The sequence below is a fragment of the Felis catus genome, chromosome A1 (assembly GCF_018350175.1).
Source record: "Felis catus isolate Fca126 chromosome A1, F.catus_Fca126_mat1.0, whole genome shotgun sequence".
NCBI classification, from domain to species: Eukaryota; Metazoa; Chordata; class Mammalia; order Carnivora; family Felidae; genus Felis; species Felis catus.
Window position 1 is genome coordinate 189,229,107 of NC_058368.1, and position 11,695 is coordinate 189,240,801.

Below are 11,695 nucleotides of genomic sequence, written 5' to 3' on the forward strand. Positions count from 1 at the left end.
CCTTAGCAAGCTTTATAAGGTTCCTCAGGATCAGACCTGTAATCTCAAGTCTTGCTATACCTCCCACACTGACTCTCTTCCCACATGCACACATTCTCTGGACTCTAGTTACACTGGCTTTCTATCAGATCCAATGGCACCAAACCCCTTCCTATCTCAGGTCATTATACTTCCTCCTCTCCCCCTGGAATATTCTTCCCTTTCCCTAGTTGACTTTCCCTAGTTAACTCTAATTCCCTTCATTGAGAAAGTCTTCCATGAAAAGTATACTAGGCTGAATCTCACTCTTGAGATTTTACTACATGTGATTGCACTCATTAAATATTTAATAAAAGAATAATTTTTAAAATGTAATGTTATGTTCTTTTTTAGGCTGTAAGCCTATGGATAGCAGGGCCTTGCCCTTTATTGTATTTCCAATGATTAGATCAGGGCTTTTCATATAGAAAATACTCCAAAATACTTGTTAAATGAGTTTTAGGAAGGCCTTCAGGATACTGAAGTAAAAAGAATATCAGACAATGATTCAGGATGCCAAGGATATACCCCTTTATCCTTACCTTTGTGGGCTACATTTCTTTCACTTGCAAAATAAGTGGATGCCTGCAAAGACCTACACTCTTTAGATTTTTGGGGGGCACCTGGGCAGCTCAGTAGGTTAAGTGTCTGACTTCGGCTCAGGTCATGATCTCACAGTTCGTGAGGTCAAGCCTCACTTTGGACTGTGTGCTGGCAGCTGAGAGCCTGGGGCCTGCTTTGGTTTCTGTGTCTCCCTCTCTCTGCCCCTCTCCCTCTAGTGCTCTGTCTGTCTCTTTCTCAAAAATAAATAAACATTAAAAAAATAAATGCTTTAGATTTTTAAGTTTCAATGTCTGTAACATAGAGGATTTAGCAATTTAAGGATTGAACCTCCAAATTCTGATTTTTCATGGCTACCTGAATTTCAAGCATTCTGGCATATCATAGCCCTCCCCTTAAAATGTACCTGATGTATTTTAGAGAACCCAAATTGAAAATATTTAATGTACAAATAGAGTCTTGCTTTAACTGTGGTGACACGTCAACAAATATATAATCAGTTGAAAAATATACCTGGGCAAATAAAACCAAAGTTTTATGGCAGATTCTGAAAAGTAGCTTGGAAGAAATACAGTACAAAATTTTTAAGATCATCCCTAAGTTATATTATAGAATTCCAAATCATTCGATTTCAGATTTTTTATAACATATTTTCTTTTAATAACTTGAGCTAACAATTTATTGAACAATTGCTATGTTCCACTAAAATACTCTATTCAATATAAATATGGTGACAGTAACTTTGCTTTGTTAGTGTTTCATGATGCATATTTTTACCATCTGTTTATTTGCAACCCAGCTGCAATTTTACATTTAACTTATATCTCCTATAAATGGCATATAGTTAAGGTTTTGCCAAACATTCAATTTTTAAGGAGTGTTTAATTCATTTACCTGGATTGTAATAACTGACACTCACTGGCTTTTCATTTCTCTGTTTCACATACATCCTTTATTTCTTTACTCTGCTTTCCTGCCTCTTTTGGGTTCCTCAAGTGTTTTATTTAATATATTCTCCTCTATTAGCTTTCTAGATATATATTCTTGTAATTTTTTTTAGCTATTATCCTACAAGTTTAAATATGCAACCCTGACTTTAAAAGTCTATGTTAATATTTTTACCACCTCCTAAATAACAAAAGAAACATTTCAGCTTTATAACTGTTTTTTACTCTTCTATCCTTTGTGCTATTGTTAACCTATTTTCTTTCTTTCTTTCTTTCTTTCTTTCTTTCTTTCTTTCTTTCTTTCTTTCTTTCTTTCTTTCTTTCTTTCTTTCTTTCTTCTGTGATGTTGCAAACTCCACAGGACTGTTTCATTACTGCTTTAGACAGTTAATATCTGTTTACATTCACTCATCTATTTACCTTATCTGGTATTTTTTTATTTCTTCCTGCTTCCATTAGGAATCATTTTCCTTCAGCCTGAAGAATTTCCTACAGTATTTCTTGGAATGGCTATTTGCTTGAATGGGATTCATTAATTCTCTCATATTCGGTTTGTCTAAAAAGGTCTTTCTCATACTGTTGAAGAATATTTTTGTTGGGTATAGAGCTACAGATTGGCAATTTTTTACCCCTCTTATTACTTTGATGGTGTGATTTCATTGTCTTCAGACTCCAATAATTTATAATTACAAGTTAGTTATTAGTCTTATTGTTTCTTCTTTGAACGTAATGTGTCTTTTTTTTTCTGACTGTTAAGACTTTTTCATTGTCTTTTAATTTTTAATAGCTTAAATAAAATGTGACTATGGGGGCACCTGGGTGGCTCAGTCGGTTAAGTGTTCGACTTCGGCTCAGATCATGATCTCATGTCTAGTGGGTTTAAGCCACTGTGCTTACAGCTCTGTGCTGACAGCTCTGTGCTGACAGCTCAGAGCCTGGAGCCTGCTTCGGATTCTATGTCTCCCTCTCTCTGCCCCTCCCCACCTCATGCTGTGTGTGTGTGTGTGTGTGTGTGTATGTCTCAAAAATAAATAAATATTTAAAAAATTTTTTTAATGTGACTATGTAGTTCATTCTGCTTTTATATATCGTTGAAGTTTACTGGGTTTCTTGAACCTGTGGGATAATGGTTTTTATAAATTTTAGAAATTCTTGACCATTATCTATTCAAACATTTTCTTCTGTCTCATCTCCTTCTGCAACTCTAACTACAGGTTTTATACTTTTTGATTTTTTTCATATTCCTCTTGTTCATTCTATTCTTTTTTTCTCTTTATGCTTTAATTTGGATATTTTCCACTGACCAGTTGTGAATTTACTAATCATATCCTCTGCCATCCTAGACAGCTGTTTGAATATTTGTGTTTTGTAGTTCTAGGATGTCCACTTGATTCTTTTTCTCTACTATCATTATTAGTTAAAATTCTAAAATTTCTCATGTTTTATCTATTTTGTCAATTTTCCCCACTATTTTCCATAGCATGTTAATTATAGTAATTTTAAACTCCTTATACATACACTCCAATACCTACATTTCTGCAGGTCTGTTTCTACCCTTTTTTTTTTCTTGATTATTGCTCACATTTTCCTGCTCCTTTTGTGTCCAAGGATTCTATACTGAACATCGACATAAAAGAACCATAGGATCTCCATATAATACTCTCTACCAGTCGGAGTTTCTCCTTTCCTCTGTTACACAGTGAGGAGCTGATCATTATAATCCTATCAAGGATTGGTTGAGTTGTAATTGGATTTCAGTTTTAGTAAGATTTACTCCATCCTGGTTCTTAAGCATGGCCCTGACAAGCTTTTGATTGTCTCAATTTCCTCAACTTTTAAAGTGTAACCTTTGCATATTTTGAATTTAGTTCTTTAGCCCCAGACTTTATGCAAGTTAAATATTTGGCAAATGTCTTAAGGAGGAGATTGGTTGTGTATTTAGGCTCCATCACTCCACTTGGACTTTTTTCTCTAAACACTTAGTGGTGACCAATTCATTCTGGAACTCTCTTGGTTTTAATACTTAAAGGTTCACATTTTGGGAGCCCCCTGAGTCCCAGAAAAACTAAGACAACAGGCCACACTTACACATACTGCAAGAGTGTGGGAACTTCCACTTTTCCTTTCTCACCCAGGCACTCCTGGGTCTCCTAAACCCTCTTAGAACTCAGCAAAGTTCCCTTATGTTTGGGACTCTTCTATTTTCCAGTTTATCATGCCAGCTCTAGACTGCCAAAACCTCTGCTGATTTATCTTTCCTCCATAAAATCCCTCAATTTGATTAAAGTCCAATCCTGAGGCCAATCCTAGAATTTGCAAATGTCTCCAATTAAGAAAACTACCAGAGACTATTCAATTTCCTATTTAGGGATCTTCCTTCTCTGAAACTTTAGTTTAGTTCCCATTACTTTGTTCCTATAGCTCTCTTTTGTTTTTAAAAGTTTATTTTTGTAATTTATCATTTTTCCTGGTTATTACAATGGAAGTATTTGCCTGCCATACCCTATTATGGCCAACCTTGAAGCAGGAATCCATAGATTATGCCTCTTAATATGTAAACTTGTGGTGCTGTTATTATCTCTGCTTTATAAACAGATCAGGGAAGTTAAATGACTTTCACAGGTTCATATAGCTTGTAAGAGTCTATCCAGAATCCAAACTAAGATGGCAAAGCTCCAGTGTTTTTATTCTATAAATTACAATAATACCATTTTAAAAACTAGGAAACCGAGGTTTAAAAAACTTAAACTTATTTTCCCAAGGCCTCAGAGAAAGTTTGAGACAGAGCCAGGATTAAACCTCAGAGCACCTGACTCTTGGTCCAGAGCTCATTTCGGAGCCACATAAGAGGACATCGAGACATAAAGAAACTGGTACTGTTCTAGATATCGGTATTATACAAAGGAAAAATACATGCAGTGAAATTCATACATCATTAATTTCCATCTTTTATGTGCAGAACTTCACTCATTTATACTGTGTACACACTGTCACATTTTATCCAAGGGTTGATATCACCTAAAAATAACTTCAACAAAAATTCTGTTAAAAATGTATGGTTTTTTTTGAGAAATGTCAATAAATAAAATATAGTTTTCAAATACGCTAGCTGCAATGGCTTTTTAACAAGTTGAGTTGCTTTTCCTCACAAAAAAACACAGGGGAGGTGGAGCTCTTCTAAGGGAAGTTACTAAGAATGCTGATTTGAAATCGTGGTAGGAAGTAGGGGAGAATCTAAAGGTATTCTTTAAGAGTCTTATTTCTTTCAATTAGGCCTGTCTGGTTCCTTTCCTGAGAGTCTCTTTCTCCCTCCAATAAAAGAAATATCACCATAGTGACTGAGGAAATGACTCCCTTTTTGTGGAGGTAGAGAAAGACGATGTCAGAATGATGGAATTTAAATAAGAACAGAAAATAGTCACTTGCTTCCAAACATCTCTCCTGTTTTGGCTTGTTATGTTCTCTGAAGAGTCCACTATTAGGGCTTCTCCTTTAGACTAATGCCCAATATTGGTAAAGTTCCTGTTTAAATGGAAATATTTCCTAGAGTGGGTACATGAATAGGAATTTACTACACAGCATAAGGTAAGCTAAGGAGTCCTAGGGAGGAGATCCTGATGAACCAAAGGACAGTGTTGCCAACCAAGGCAATATTAGGATCCTAAAGAGCAAGGGTAACTGATTCTTCCTCCCACTCCTTCCCAGCATCCATTGCCCTAGTGTGATCCCCAGAGAAACCCTTAGCCTCAGATAACTCCTCTATATGATTTATAGTCCATAGACCCAGGAATTGCAGGAGTATCTCACAATAGTTGTTTAGATTAGCCATAACCATGCACTGTGTTAGGAGCTCAAGGCTGGGATATGATAAGGCCACCTCATTAGTGATACAAATTCACATTTGGCCATCTATTCATTTCTTCAACAAGTTTCTATGGAATACCAATCACATGGCAGGCATTGCTTTAGGGGCTTAGAATATAGTGATGAAAATGACAGGCATGAGTAATTTCCAGAAGCTCCAATAACTAGGAATGGTAGAGAATTACATGCTGGCCAGAAAAAAAAATACATATAAACAAACAAAATATTATAAACAAAACAAACATATCTACTAGCATCCAATCTGTCACAGATATTCTCTGAATTCTAAGATATCCTCAGACCATATCTAAAGTCTCAGCAGAGAAGTGAACAGTGCAGAGCACCTGGGTGGCTCAGTTGGTTAAGCATCTGACTCTTGATTTTGGCTCAGGTCATGATCTCATGGTTTGTGAGTTTGAGCCCCACATCGGGCTCTGTGCTGACAGCATAGAGCCTGCTTGGGATTCTGTCTCCCTCTCTCTTTGCCCCTCCCCTGCTTGTTCTCTATATCTCTCTAAAAATAAAAAGTAAAATAAACTTTAAAAAAGTGAACAGCACCTTGCATGCCTAAGGAAGGAAGGCTATTAGCATTCATCCAAATCACTGTGTTAAAATGTCCATTTCTCCAAGGAAGCCCCAACTACCTCAGCCGCTGTATTCAGACAGCAGAAACCTGGCTGCCTAATCATAGGTGTGTGCCATTCAGTCTCTATCTTAACATGATTCCATAACATGGTTCCAATGCAGTTCTCATTAGTAAGTAAAAAGAAAAGGGTGGGGGGACAATACACAGGGATGAGGAAGTTGCAGGCGTTCTAGAGAAGAAAGATAATGTAAGCAACTGAGGCAGAACAGTGTGTAGTACTTAATGAACTATTGGGCATTCAGAAGCCACTGTGACCTTTGAGAAAATTCACCAAATTTCTAATCTTCAGAGATATGCAATATACTGACTTCCTTTCACAAGAAATCTATAAAAGTCAAGACGGTCTCCAAACTCATAACAGAAGGGACCCTTTCTCCTTGCTGGTTACTTCTCATGGGAACTAACCAGTCACCATTAGAGATCAGCTCCAGCATGTGCTTCCACATTACTATGACCACTAGGAGGTGGTGAATTTCGTTTTCTTCTGTTCTTGTGCCTTCTGAGTGTGCATCTCCATTTGTGTAGAGAGACTGAGTGGTAAATATCAAGTCCTTGACTTTCTCAGACCTATGGGGCTAGTGTAGAAAAAATAAAAGGGCTCTCAATAGTTTTATGCTCCTTTCTTAAGCTGACCGTTCTTTTCTGTTTGGAGTTCTATTGCCTGGTGTACAGAGAAGTAATAAAACATGGCAGAGCACAGTACAAGGTTAAGATATCATACATCCACATTGGTGTGTATTTTGAAATGGTTCCATGAGACTCAGAATTAGCCTCAAACTTCAAACCTGAGTTCCCTGCTCTTTTGCTGCAGCTTAAATTATCACCCTCGCATTTTGTAAACAGACTCAATTTTCCCTAGGAATATACACAAAGTGTGGCAGTTTATACTACAGTGCCCAGCATCAAACTGTTTCAGCTAAAGTCCTAGCTTAAGAATTTACTAAGTGTGTGATCTTGGGGAAATCACTTCCCATAGTATGTCTCAGTTTCTTCATCTATAAAATGGAAACCAGTAATAATCCCTATCGCATACAATTGCTTTAAAGATTAAATGGGAATGAGCTTTAAAACTCTTTTCACAGAGCCTAGCAAATAGTAAATACTAAGGCATGTTTGTGGCTATATTTATATATGTACCTATGCGTATACAGAGCTATATTCTGCATAAGTGAAGCTCAAGAATTTTGATCAAGAACTTGAGTCATAACACGTACACACAAGTATGTGTGCATATATGTGCATGTGTGTAGGAATAGAAACATACATATATTTTTTTAACTCAAGTACTCAACTTCATTCCTTACCCAACATTATGACATGTTTACCATGCCTCACCACTATGCACCAAGCACAGCATGGCCCTAGGGAAAGTTAAACCACTGGCATCTCAGTCAAGGAAAGCCAGGTGAACTTGGATGGAACAAGTTTATGAATTTCTCTTCTGCTTCTAAATCTCTGAGTCTTTTGCCCATTGGGTTATCCCTTATTTTATCTAATTTATTTAATTTGCCCCTACCTGGGGCATTTCTTTCTTTCTTCCAGAACGTGTTGTGGTATCACCTTTAATGATAACACATTCTTTCCTGCTGATTCTCCATATACCCTCTCTATATGTAGCATCCAATCATACATTCCTATTAAGAACCCTCCCACAAGTCCATTGGGATCCTGTGTCTGCTAAGTCTCTGGAAAAATGGACCCCAGTGGGCTCTCAGCTTTGCCCGAGCTCTGTTCTCCTCCACATTCCTTTTGCTTCCTCCCTTGGTGTTCTTCCCACAGTATCCCAGGCCTCTCTCCATGTGTACATCTGTCATCAACTTGTTTGGTCTTACAATTGTTCTGTCTTCCCAGTAAACTTGTGGCTCATTATAAAATTAGCATTTCCTAAACCCACAAGCATGAATGTCCATGTGAACACCCACATATTCATACACACACAGAACTTTATTTTAGAAGCCAACTGGATACAGAATACTTTAAACAAGGAAAGAATCACAAACTGTTTGTTTCTTCTTTGTGTGCTGTAAGATCCACACATAGGTGAAGCCAAATCAGAAAGTGGTGACTTTAACATTCACTTTGATCATAGACTCCTTTAAGAATATTATGAAATTTGGGGTGCCTGGCTGGCGCAGTTGGTTAAGCGTCTGACTTCAGCCAGGTCACGATCTCGCAGTCCGTGAGCTCGAGCCCCGCGTCAGGCTCTGGGCTGATGGCTCAGAGGCTGGAGCCTGTTTCCGATTCTGTGTCTCCCTCTCTCTCTGCCCCTCCCCCGTTCATGCTCTGTCTCTCTCTGTCCCAAAAATAAATAAACGTTGAAAAAAAATTAAAAAAAAAAAGAATATTATGAAATTCATGAACCCTTGTCTTCAGAAAAATGCACATATGTGTGAGACTTTGTATATAATTTCAGTGGAGGTGGGTGAGTTTAGGTCTCATATGTCTTTGGACCCCAGATTAATAATCTCCGCTATAAAAGGATGCATTAGGTGCTATAGCAAATAAATAAATAATAAATAAATAAATAAATAAATAAATAAATAATAGTGCCATTTATTGAGTCACCACTACATAATGCAAGTTTCTGATTTTCTCAATACCCCTGCAAGTTAACTATTACTGTTTCCATCTTGTAAATAAAGAAACTAGGGCTCAAAGAAATCAAACAATCGATGTAAAGCAATTTATCTGACAAATAACAGACCTGGAATTGGTCTAATGCCTGGCCTTTCCTCCTGGTCCATTCTGCTCTCTGGTGTTTGGCCCTCATACAGGCTTCAAGTTGGCACTATCAGCTATCCAAGCCCACTGTGTACTGAGTGGCATCACAGTGAGGTCTCTGAGCTTTTATAGGGTTGATTCAAATTACAAGTCTTAGTTTAATGCCATGAGGATGACTAAAATTAGCTGCAGATGGTTCCATACTAGCTGTAGTCATTAGCTCTGACATGCCACTCAGATCAGGGTTGTATGTTGTCTCCAGAGCATCTTAGACAATGCAATTCCCATGCATCGAACCCTCCACATAATTTACGCGGGAACAGCCTTGCATCTTGGTTTGAGTTTTCCATAGACTTGTCTCAATAGAGTTGGGAGGCTTTGATGCAGTGCTTAATTTTCAATGCCTATTGTCTTTTTAAAAAAGAGCACGCCAAATGTAGCCCGACACGCCTTTGAAGTTGTCATCATGTCAGCATTCTGACATGTAATGACCATAGGATTTGCCTTCTAATTTTAACTATTTCTACTTGAGGAAGGAAATTTACACAGTGGGAAAATATGTTGCCCTTTGCTTTGTTTCCTTTTCTTCTGGGGGAGAGTTATTCATGTGTGTCTTGAATACAATAAGAAATAGCACACGCTACTATCAGGATGTTCTCGGAAACATTATTTTGAGCTTTTATTCTCATAGCTGGATTCCACTGTAATTCTCACGTGGCAGGAGTAAACTATTAATAGGATTCCAACTTTTTTTTTTTTACCAGTAGACCCCGGAGAAGTCTCCTTTGCCATGTGAGTGAAGGGCAGATTGGATCTTGACATGACACATCGATTTAGTTTCCAAAACAGTAACTTTACTAAATAAATCATTTCAGCGCTTGATTGTTATTTATACATGCAAATCTGGTTTTCATTTGTTGGAACCGGACAGGAGGAAAGCTAATAATCTCATCAAAAACTGAATATTTTCCATTTTGGAAATGGCACAAAGTTCATAATCACATGACCTGAACTCTGCCATGGGCGGGTAAATCAAACACCTCCCTAGTATGTCCTACAGACACCCAGAACTCAGATAGGAGGACTCTGGGGGAGTTTGCAAGCCAGAGCCTCAACTGAGGCCAATGACTATTTGGCCTTCCTCCTAGCATCATATTATTTGTCTCCAGGGGTGATATCCTGAGAGTAAGAAAGTGGGCAAAGGTGAGAAGAAAAACAGATAATTTAAACTCTTGAGCATTTAGTTAATAGCATGAGCTTCAAAATAAATTAAAGGAATTGAATTTGTAAATTGGGTTCCTCTCACAGTAAAAAATCTGATTATATCTGGAAAAGGTTCCAACTTCATAAGCAGGGATATAAAGGCTCTGGGAAGAGACATCTATCTTCAATAGTTCCCACACTGTCATGAAAGTCCACCAATAATCCCTTGTTGTAAGCATTGCCCTCTTTTTGATAATTCTCTATGAATGTGCAAATAAAACACCCAGTTCCACACACCTTGGGTGGGTTCTCTGTCCATTTCATTCCCTTTGATTCGCCTTATCTTAATTTTGGTGGGAAGGAGGTCTTCTAATAATGCATCATTTGTGCTATGAGGAAGCAAGAGAGAAAAGTTCATGAGTTTATTGGTACCAGTTGTTACTCAGATACTCTGAAGGTCCAGAGCAAATGAGGCTTGTTGGCTCAAAGAACAAAGATACTAATCTGAAATGGGACTGTCTCTATGACAAAGGGTACTGGGACATGGATGGGAACCTGGGAGAGTGTAAAAAGGATGGAGAGATAGAGAGAGAACAAAGGAAAACATCAAAGGGCCCATGAAGGGCAACTTGAAAAAAGTAGAAAAGTTACTTTTGCACCCTTCTCTGAATTCCAAGTGTTATGTGTCATTGACTATAAGTAATATCTTTGTATCTTTCCTGTTGGTGGACCTACCCTACATGCCTTCCAGCTGTTACAGGGTGTGAAAGCACTGTTACTTATTGTAGTATGTGGCTTCTCTTCCCAGACAGTTCTCATCTCATGGGCGAAAGCTCAGAAAAGAGAGAAAAAAAGAAAAGCCATAAAGAGGGGTGTGAAGGAAGCAGACATTCCTTGTCTAACTCAAATTTTGGCCCAAGGCTGGCCTCATTTAGAAATCTGAGCAAAGATCCTTCTTTTCCAAAACAGAAGAATAATTTTCTCTCCTCTTGGAGAAGTCTTTGGTGGGTTGATTCCAGGATTTTGGGGGAACTTTCCACCTTTAGAAAACCCATTAGATATCAGACTGTAATTGTAGTTTCCAGGTGGTCACAAATCCAGATTTGTGAGGAGATGGTTACATGGCCCCTGCATGGAGAGCTTTTGGTTTTTATAGGGAACTGAAGTAGGCAGGGTAGCTTTTGTATGAATACCAAAGATAGTGGATGCTTGGGGACCCCTTTGGCAGTGAGATTTGGGACTTCAGAGCAGTGTCCTCTCATCTTCCTTGCATTTGTGTGTGTGTGTGTGTGTGTGTGTGTGTGTTTGCTTGATTTTATATTGCTACTTTCAGTTTAATTTGTTCCAGTTCTAAGAGGATTATGCTTTTAGTACCATCCTTGTGATGATTAATGTGTACTAATTGTTCTACCTTTGAATCAGGACTCTTTGGAGCTGTCTAGGCAAAATCTCCCTTTTGTAGGAGGCAGGGCTGATGAGCAGGAATCCCAGGGGGACCTCTGCACTGCTTCAGGTTGATGTAAGGAGAGAGATTAAACAAAGTGCGGAAAGTAGCTTCCTTTTTGATTGTGCCCCAATGGAAATCGTGTTGTCCCACACATTGTATTAACTATTCTGGTGGCTTAAAAAATAGAATCAGTCTGAGCAGTTAAAGAGGCCCTAATGAGAACTTTTACAGCTATGGGGCTTGCTTTTGTCATATTACAGAAAGTAAGGCTGTGATTTGTCACTAATT